Here is an 8,916-nt window from a genome sequence, read left to right as displayed (position 1 = left end):
ATCTGACAAGCCAATCGAGCCCTCTGTCACCATAGAAGATGGTGTCTCCATCATGTCGATAGCCTGCTTATCTGGATTGATGTTTCTGAAATTGATCATTGTCCGGCAGAACAGCGTAAGATTCCGATTCTTTGCCGAAGTATGTCATTAAGGCTAAGTAGCCCGTCATTCGTTTTGGAAACAATGATGACTTTTCAGCTTGCATTTCAAAGTGATAATGCTCAGTCTTGATAGTTTATATTGACTTGAAAAAGTATCACTGTACGCGCTAACATGCATAAAGTATGCTGATACTTTTTCAGCTGTGTCAGTGCAAAACCAACTGATTTTCTTTGATTCGAAATCGTGAGATGAATTCGCATCAATCATCAACGACGCGTACGAATCTCAATGACGGCCTACTTCGCCTTAAACCCATTTTAATATTTTGCTACGTCGTATCGCAAGCGATGTGATGATACGTGATACACTATGCTGGCCAATTCCGTCGATCAGTTTCTCGTGTTTATCCACTTTTCACAACTGGCTCATAATCGTAATATTGGTACTCAGATGGCGTGTTCTGATCACTGGCAGACTTCATGTTAGCTCCTCATATACCGTCAAGCTATCATTCACCGTGCATTTAAGAAAAATTTGCACTTCAAAAAATTATATAACTTTTCCAAATAATTTGAAGCGTACTAGAATACCACTACGTAGCGTGCAATTACATAATAATTCAGGGAAAAGTCTAAAACTAGTGATGCATAACAAAAAAATACTCAAAAATTATGTTTGAAAATGTAATGTTAAGGTCGCCTCGTACCGTTCTATGTCACCATTTACCGTGCACACTAGTGCACCATTCACCGTGCGTATAGTTTTCGTCATGATTTAATTTTGTATCTCGAAGAAACGTTGTTGATGGTGCAACTATGTTGCTAGTAGTGTGCGCACTCATTTTTAAGAGTATTCAAATCATCATTTAAACTAAAAACCATAAAAAATAAAATTGTCTAAATCATTATGTTTTCATTAAAAACCGTAATAGGAGGTTTGACTGTATTGTCCAAACCATTCCATATTCACTCAAAAACTAAATATAAAGTAGTTTATTGACAACATAACAATGAATCTAATATTACCGAAAAGTTTCACGCCTTTTTCACTAATGCACGGTAATAGGAACCATATATATTGAAAAGGGTCCATTCACCGTGCATTTGGGTTTCGACTGAAACAAAATAAAAAATTCTAATTTGCATAAAGTCTTATTGCTCATACGATGAAATACATCTTACTAATATTATCCACAGTGAAAACTTGTTGAAATTTAAAAAAAAATCATACTCTATCGTTAAAATGAAAATATGTGATTTTTTGGCGTTTCTACTAAGAGTGTTGAAAAATATCATTATCAAACAGAATTCACATGATTTTGACTACATAAACTAGGATTTTCAAAATGCTTTGTGACAAAATCTACTTCATTTCATCAGTTTTATCTTAGTTTGCTGACAAAAGAATAATTTGTGAAAATTGTATGAATATTCTGTAGGAATTTGTATATGTGCACGGTGAATGGAGGCCGCACGGTGACTGGTGACTTAACGGTAGGCGTATAGTTACCTGATCTTGGGGGATCCATGCCACAAAGGATGAGCCAAATGCAATTCTACGTGAGTTTGACTGCTTTCGGTCACACTGTGGGGTGTTTGCATCATACAGCTGGCCAAAATTATTTTCCCACCGTCTCGGTGGATGGCATGTTTTCGGTCAAGATCTACGACGGTGGAAACCTTTTTTTACAACGATTACGATAGCAAGAGAACTTTTCCTTTTGGTGTACGAACGACGATGTATTCGATTCCGGCACTGCATTCCCCCAACAGGCCAGCAATGCGAAACAACGACTGATACACGGGAGCATCAAAATAATCAACATTCAGAAGCGAAAACACTTTGCTACTGTTACACATCTCTGTTTTGCTATCTGACAACACATGATCATTTGCACGGTCTCTGAACATTGCTAATTGTCCAGCATCCAGCAGTAGACGTGGAGATGCTAGGTCCGATTCATTTTGTACCACGAATGTTGGAGAATTGTACCTACATGGTTGTTCGCAACAGCGAAAGATCGTAAGCGACGCACACCGATGTTTCCGTGCTTCGCCCAGAACACAATCGGAGGATGCCAACCCGAACGCAAGAGAACGCCGTGATGAGTGGGAGAAAGTACAGTCGACCGTTTTCGTGCCGTAAACCTCGTGGCCAATCAGTGGCAAGGATGCTCCGACCAATCAGAACATTTGCAACATTCAATCCAGACTATAAAAGTAGATGTAAGAAAAGCTGTAGGCTCATAAGTTTTTTGTAATTCAACCAGTGCACAAGTAAAAAGTGAAGTTTGTAAACCAGTGTTTTTATTCAGAAGAAGAAAGTTTCTTCCCGTTCAAGTGCCAATCCAGTTCCAGTGACGCATCGAGGCTTGAGTGTCCGATTAATTGCAGTGTTTGCTCCCATCACCCAGTGTCGCAGCTCGCTACCAAAACTAATATTCACTAGCTCTTTTCAGAGCTAACTCAAGAGTTGTTTAGGCGACGCTCTCCACTGGGTGAATCGTAATTTGTTCTTTGCATCGGCACCAAGCGTTGCGTTCCATCGTTGCATGTTGGCAGTGAGCCAACGGAGTTTCATCGTCATCGTTGTGTGTGTGTGCGCTGGCAGTGGGCCAGCACGAACGTTGTCAGCCATTCAGCGTCGGCAATCCTCTTTCGCGTGTGTGTGCGCGTGGTAGTAGTGTATTACCACAGTCGCATCGTCGTCGACCTTCCAGCGTCGTTTTCCAACAGCGGCAAGAGCCGCCATTGAGTGTGTGTGAGTGTGTTTGGCAGTGAGCCAACACGTCTTCGTCAACGTTATCGTCGGCAGTGAGCCGACTGCATCGAAGCCTCTCGAGTGTGCTCGGGTTTCCAGTAGTTGGCAGTGGGCCGACTGACTGCTAGCTCGGCTACCTTGAATTCGTCGTGATACATGTTGGCAGTGTGCCATCATATTGTGGTCCATCGGATCCGGATAAGTGAGTGAAAAAGTAATACAGTCCACTGAAGAACGAACTACTAGTGTGAGAAGTGAACTTTTCTCTGAAGATCGGAAGTGATAGTAAGTGAACTGATAGTGAAACTAACAATCTGATGATCGAAAAACTGAAACTAAAGCCGATCTAAATAACTGTGATGACTGAAGGAAACGTTACGAACCAAAAGTGAAAAGTGAAAACGAAAAGAAAACTCGAAACAAATCAAGTGATTGAATTGCCACTACTCGTGGCGATAATTCCAAATGTCATTGAGACATACACCGCTGAAGAGCAACCAGCAGCCGATCATGGAGGACGCGAAGAGCGTGATACATCAGCGTGGGCAGGTAAAGGGTAAGGTCACCGCAATTTCCAATTCGCTGGAGAGAGCGGAGGATGACCCTTCTCAGGTGAGTCTCCCGTTACTAAAAGTTTTTTCGAAGAAGTTGGAAACTCACTATGCTGAATATATCGCTTTGCACAAAGAAGTGCTGCGGCTTGTTCCTCCGAACAAAGTTGATGAACAAGACGAAAAATTAAATGAGTTTGATCATCTTCATACTGAAGCTCTTGTCCGCTTGGAAAATTTGATGGAATCTTTGCAAAAGTATCATCGTGTTTCTAACGTTGCGTCACAACATGATAACTCTTCCAGAATTATCATTCAACAAGCACCACTTAAAGCTCCCATCCCAACATTCGATGGGAAATACGAAAACTGGCCACGTTTTAAGGCGATGTTTGAAGACATCGTCGGGAAAGGTTCTGATCCCGATTCCATCAAATTACATCATTTGGAAAAGTCTTTAATTGGTGCTGCAGCCGGAATCATTGATTCCAAGACATTGGCCGATAATAACTACAAACATGCTTGGACAATTTTGACTGAAAGATACGAGAACCCTCGCATCATCATTGATACACATATTTCTGAGCTTTTGAGTATGAAGAAGATGAACAGGGAATCCTACCGGGAACTAAGGGAGTTGGTTGATACGTGTTCTCGGAACATTGAGGGTCTCAAATTCATGGAACAACCAGTGGAAGACACTGCTGGGTTGATAATCAACAAAATTTTGGTGTCTTGTCTAGACCCTACTACGCGTAAACAGTGGGAACGCACTATTAACCATGGGGATTTGCCTAAGCTGGATGCAACTCTGTCGTTCTTGAAGGATCAATGCCGCATTTTGGAGCGGTGTGAAGTGGATAATCCATCTACTGCTGCTAAGTCCCAACCAGGGAAATCCGTTTCGTCGAATGTTAAACCCACTAGCGTCAAGGTTCACACTGCAACATCTGATGCTAGCAACGAGTCGTGCAGTTTTTGTGGCAAATCCCATTTTTGTTATCAATGTCCTGAGTTCCGCAAATTGTCTGTGGCCGCACGTGTCAGCAAGGTAAAAGAATCTCGTTCTTGTTTTAATTGTCTCCGTCGCGGACACAATTCCGTAGATTGTTTGTCCAAAAACCGTTGTTCAAAATGTGGCAAACGACATCATTCCTTGCTACATGAAGATGGGAAGAAGTCCGATGAAAGTGTAAGCTTTACTCCTGCTTCTGCTCAGAAGCCAACCGATGTTGGTCAGAAGCCAGTTATTGATTCTCCTCAGTCTTCGAGTACTGATTCTGTTCAGTCTACTACTGTTTCCTCCTCGTGTTCTCAGAACGTCGAACTCCCAAACGTGTTATTGTTGACTGCTATGGTTCATCTGCTCGACCAATCTGGTCATCCCGTGCCATGCCGAGCCTTCCTAGATTGTGGAGCTCAAACAAACCTACTTTCCAGCTCTATGTTTGAGAAATTAGGTTTTGACGGATTTCCTGTAAATGTCGATATTGTTGGAGTCAGTTCTACTCGCAGTAAGTCTAATTGTCTGGTCAACGTGAAACTTCGCTCTCTGTGCAGTGACTATGGAACGACTCTCAAGTGCTTGGTCACCACCAAAATTACGAATCCCTTACCGTCCAAATCCATCAACATTGCTCAATGGAATATTCCCTCCAATGTCAAGCTGGCTGACCCTAACTTTCATGTCCCTGCTACTGTAGATTTACTGATCGGGATGGGTCATTTCTTCGAGTTGTTGAAAATTGGACACATCGTGCTTGCTGAAGGTCTTCCCGAATTACGAGAGACAGAGTTAGGATGGGTGATTGCCGGAGAAATCCGTGATGAATTGCCAACAGTTGTGAATGTTCAGCAGGTAAATTGTGTAGCTGTCGAGTCGCTCAATGAGACAGTTAAGCGTTTTTGGGAAATTGAAGAGATTGAATGCAATCCTGCGCCCACCGGCGAAGAGGACGAGTGTGAAGAGTTGTTCCGTAACACTTGTCGGCGCGACTCGAGTGGTAGATACATTGTGAAACTACCAACCCGTGACAACATCAACCAACTGTCTGATAATCGAACCTTGGCCCTTCGTCGTTTTTTCTTTCTGGAAAGACGGTTGCTCAAGGATCCCGTGCTCCACCAGCTGTACTCTAATTTCATTGAAGAGTACAAATCACTTGGTCACTGTAAAGATGTTGTTGAAGCAAACGATCCCCCTGAAATGCTTAAATACTACATGCCACATCACGCCGTCCTAAGGCCGTCGAGCACAAGCACTAAATTAAGAGTAGTGTTTGATGCGTCGGCAAAGCCTCCATCAGGTGTATCGCTCAATGAGGTGTTGAAAATAGGTCCAGTGGTTCAGAGTGATTTGCTATCGATACTCTTGAGGTTCCGTAAACATCCCTTCGTTTTCACAGCCGATATTCAAAAGATGTATCGGCAAATACTTGTCGATAAGGAGCAAACTGCTCTGCAAAGAATATTCTGGCGCTCCAATCCCACTGAGTCTATTAAGGTTCTCGAGTTGTTAACAGTTACTTACGGTACATCAGCTGCCCCTTATCTAGCAACCAGATCGTTGGTTCAACTATGCATCGATGAAGGAGCCGATTTTCCTCTTGCAGCACGCATAATACAGGAAGACTGTTATGTGGATGATGTACTGTCTGGTGCAAGGACCATTCAAGAAGCAGTTGAATGTCGTCAACAGCTTCAAGCTCTATTAGCAAAGGGTGGTTTCCCCGTTCATAAATGGTGTGCCAACGATGAAGCAATTCTACAGGATGTCCCTGAGTCAGAGCGTGAAAAACTAGTACTCCTTGATGATCTGTCCGCAAATGAAGTGATGAAGACTCTCGGATTAACATGGAACCCGAGAAGCGACGAGTTTTTATTTTGTCAGTCCATCTCTTCTGAAGATACAGTCATAACAAAACGTCAGCTGTTTTCCGAAGTCGCGAAAATGTTTGATCCGTTAGGTCTACTCGCACCTATTACCGTTCTTGCTAAGCGTCTGATGCAATAAACGTGGGCTTCCAAAATTGGTTGGGATGAGTCTCTGACTGAGGATCTCTTAGCTGATTGGTTGCACCTTCGAAATTCCCTCGAAACCGTCCGTGACATCAAAATTCCAAGACCGATCATTGGCTTGGGCTACGAGTCTGTTGAGCTACATGGCTTCGCGGACGCTTCTGGCATAGCGTACGGAGCTTGCCTATATGTTCGCAGCATTCTTCCAAACGGTTGTTGTGTCGTTAGACTGTTGTGTAGCAAATCTAAAATCGCCCCACTCCAAGAGTTAACAATTCCTCGAAAAGAATTATGCGCAGCCGTACTGCTGTCTAGGTTGGTAAAAAAGGTCAATTCGACTTTGCAAAGCCAGTTCTCCGCCATATGCCTTTGGTCGGACAGTCAGATTGTCCTCTCGTGGTTGCAAAAAGCACCAGCTAAATTGCAGCATTTCGTTCGAAACCGTGTCGCCGAAATATCAAACGATACTGGTTCTTATAAATGGTGTTACGTTCGGTCCAAAGACAATCCGGCAGATATCGTCTCCACGGGCCAACTGCCAGGTGGTTTGAAGAACAACTCGTTGTGGTGGGAAGGATCACCATTCCTCCAATCAAGGGCTTACGAATCACCTGTTCTTGAAGAGATTCCTGATGCTTTGATGCCTGAAATGAAACCCACGTCTATCACGGCGATGCCGGTGGTGAATAATGATGATCTTCCACTTTTCAAGAAATTCGGTTCTCTTCGTAAACTGCAGAGAGTTCTCGCCTATGTGCAGCGGTTTATCAAAAATTGCCGTATCAAGAATCCAGAACATCGTGTCAAAGGTGATTGTCTTTCTATTCCCGAGCTTCGATCTGCACTCCATACAATTGTGTTGGTGATTCAGCGAGAATCTTTGTCGGATGAATTCGAAAGAGTCGAAAATGGGGAACCGTCTAAAAGGTTAAAAACACTTGGACCGTTTTTGCTCGATGGAGCTTTGCGAGTGGGTGGTCGTATCCAAAGATCTAAGTTATCGTTCGATGCCAAACATCAATATATCTTGCCAAGACATCCACTCACTGATTTGATTGTACGAGATTACCATCTGGAGCACTTGCACATTGGGCCATCTGGCCTTCTGTCTGCCCTTCGTCAACGGTTTTGGCTATTGGGTTCTCGTTCCGCTGTGAGGAAAATTACAAGGGGGTGTGTAGAATGCTTTCGGGTAAAACCACGAAGTGCAACGCAGTACATGGGCAACTTGCCGCATACCCGCGTAACGCCTTCCGCTCCATTTGAGGTAACGGGCGTTGACTACGCGGGCCCTTTCCTAATAAAACAGGCTGGCCGAAAGTCAGTTGCGATTAAGGCATATCTATGTGTGTTCGTTTGCCTGGTGACCAAATGTCTTCATTTGGAGCTTGTCTCAGATATGTCTACGGCTGCCTTTATCGCAGCTTTGCAGAGATTTGTTAGTCGTCGAGGGCTAGTCCGTGAACTTCATTCCGACAATGGCAGCAATTTTCGTGGGGCCAAAGCTGAGCTTCATGAGTTGTATTCCATGTTTCGTGAGAATGCCGCGGTAAATCAAATCGCATCTTTTTGTCAGACAAAGGAAATTGACTGGCATTTCATACCTCCTGACGCCCCTGAATTTGGTGGTATTTGGGAGGCTTCAGTTAAAAGCACAAAATATCACTTGAAGCGCATTCTCAAAGGAACGCCGCTAACCTTTGAAGAACTATACACCTTGTTAACACAGGTAGAGGCGATTCTGAATTCGCGTCCGCTATTTTCGCATTCGGATGACCCTTCCGATGGTGAGGTTATCACTCCCGCTCATTTTCTTATTGGCCGTCCAATGACGGCCGTTCCTGAGCCCTCTTACGAGGGTTTGAATGAGAATCGTCTGTCGAAATGGCAACACTTACAACAAATGCGGGAACATTTTTGGAGGTCATGGGTACATGATTATCTGGTTAGTCTTCAGCCGAGAGGAAAGAATTTTGTTCGCTCTCCAAACCTTCGTCCTGGAATTGTAGTTCTTCTGGAGGATAAGACTCTTCCACCCCAACAATGGAAATTGGGAAAAATTACTCATGTCTATCCCGGGGAAGACGATCTTGTGAGAGTGGTTGATGTTAAAGTGGGGAATTCTGTATACAGACGACCGATAACTAAGCTTTCAATTCTTCCAATTGAAGATAACAATCCAAATGGGGGGACTCTGGATGCTGGTAACGATCGCCCGGGGGATGATGTTCGCAACAGCGAAAGATCGTAAGCGACGCACACCGATGTTTCCGTGCTTCGCCCAGAACACAATCGGAGGATGCCAACCCGAACGCAAGAGAACGCCGTGATGAGTGGGAGAAAGTACAGTCGACCGTTTTCGTGCCGTAAACCTCGTGGCCAATCAGTGGCAAGGATGCTCCGACCAATCAGAACATTTGCAACATTCAATCCAGACTATAAAAGTAGATGTAAGAAAAGCTGTAGGCTCATAAGTTTTTTGTAA

The sequence above is a fragment of the Aedes aegypti genome, chromosome 3, assembly GCF_002204515.2.
Source record: "Aedes aegypti strain LVP_AGWG chromosome 3, AaegL5.0 Primary Assembly, whole genome shotgun sequence".
NCBI classification, from domain to species: domain Eukaryota; kingdom Metazoa; phylum Arthropoda; class Insecta; order Diptera; family Culicidae; genus Aedes; species Aedes aegypti.
Note: the sequence above shows the minus strand (reverse complement) of the source record.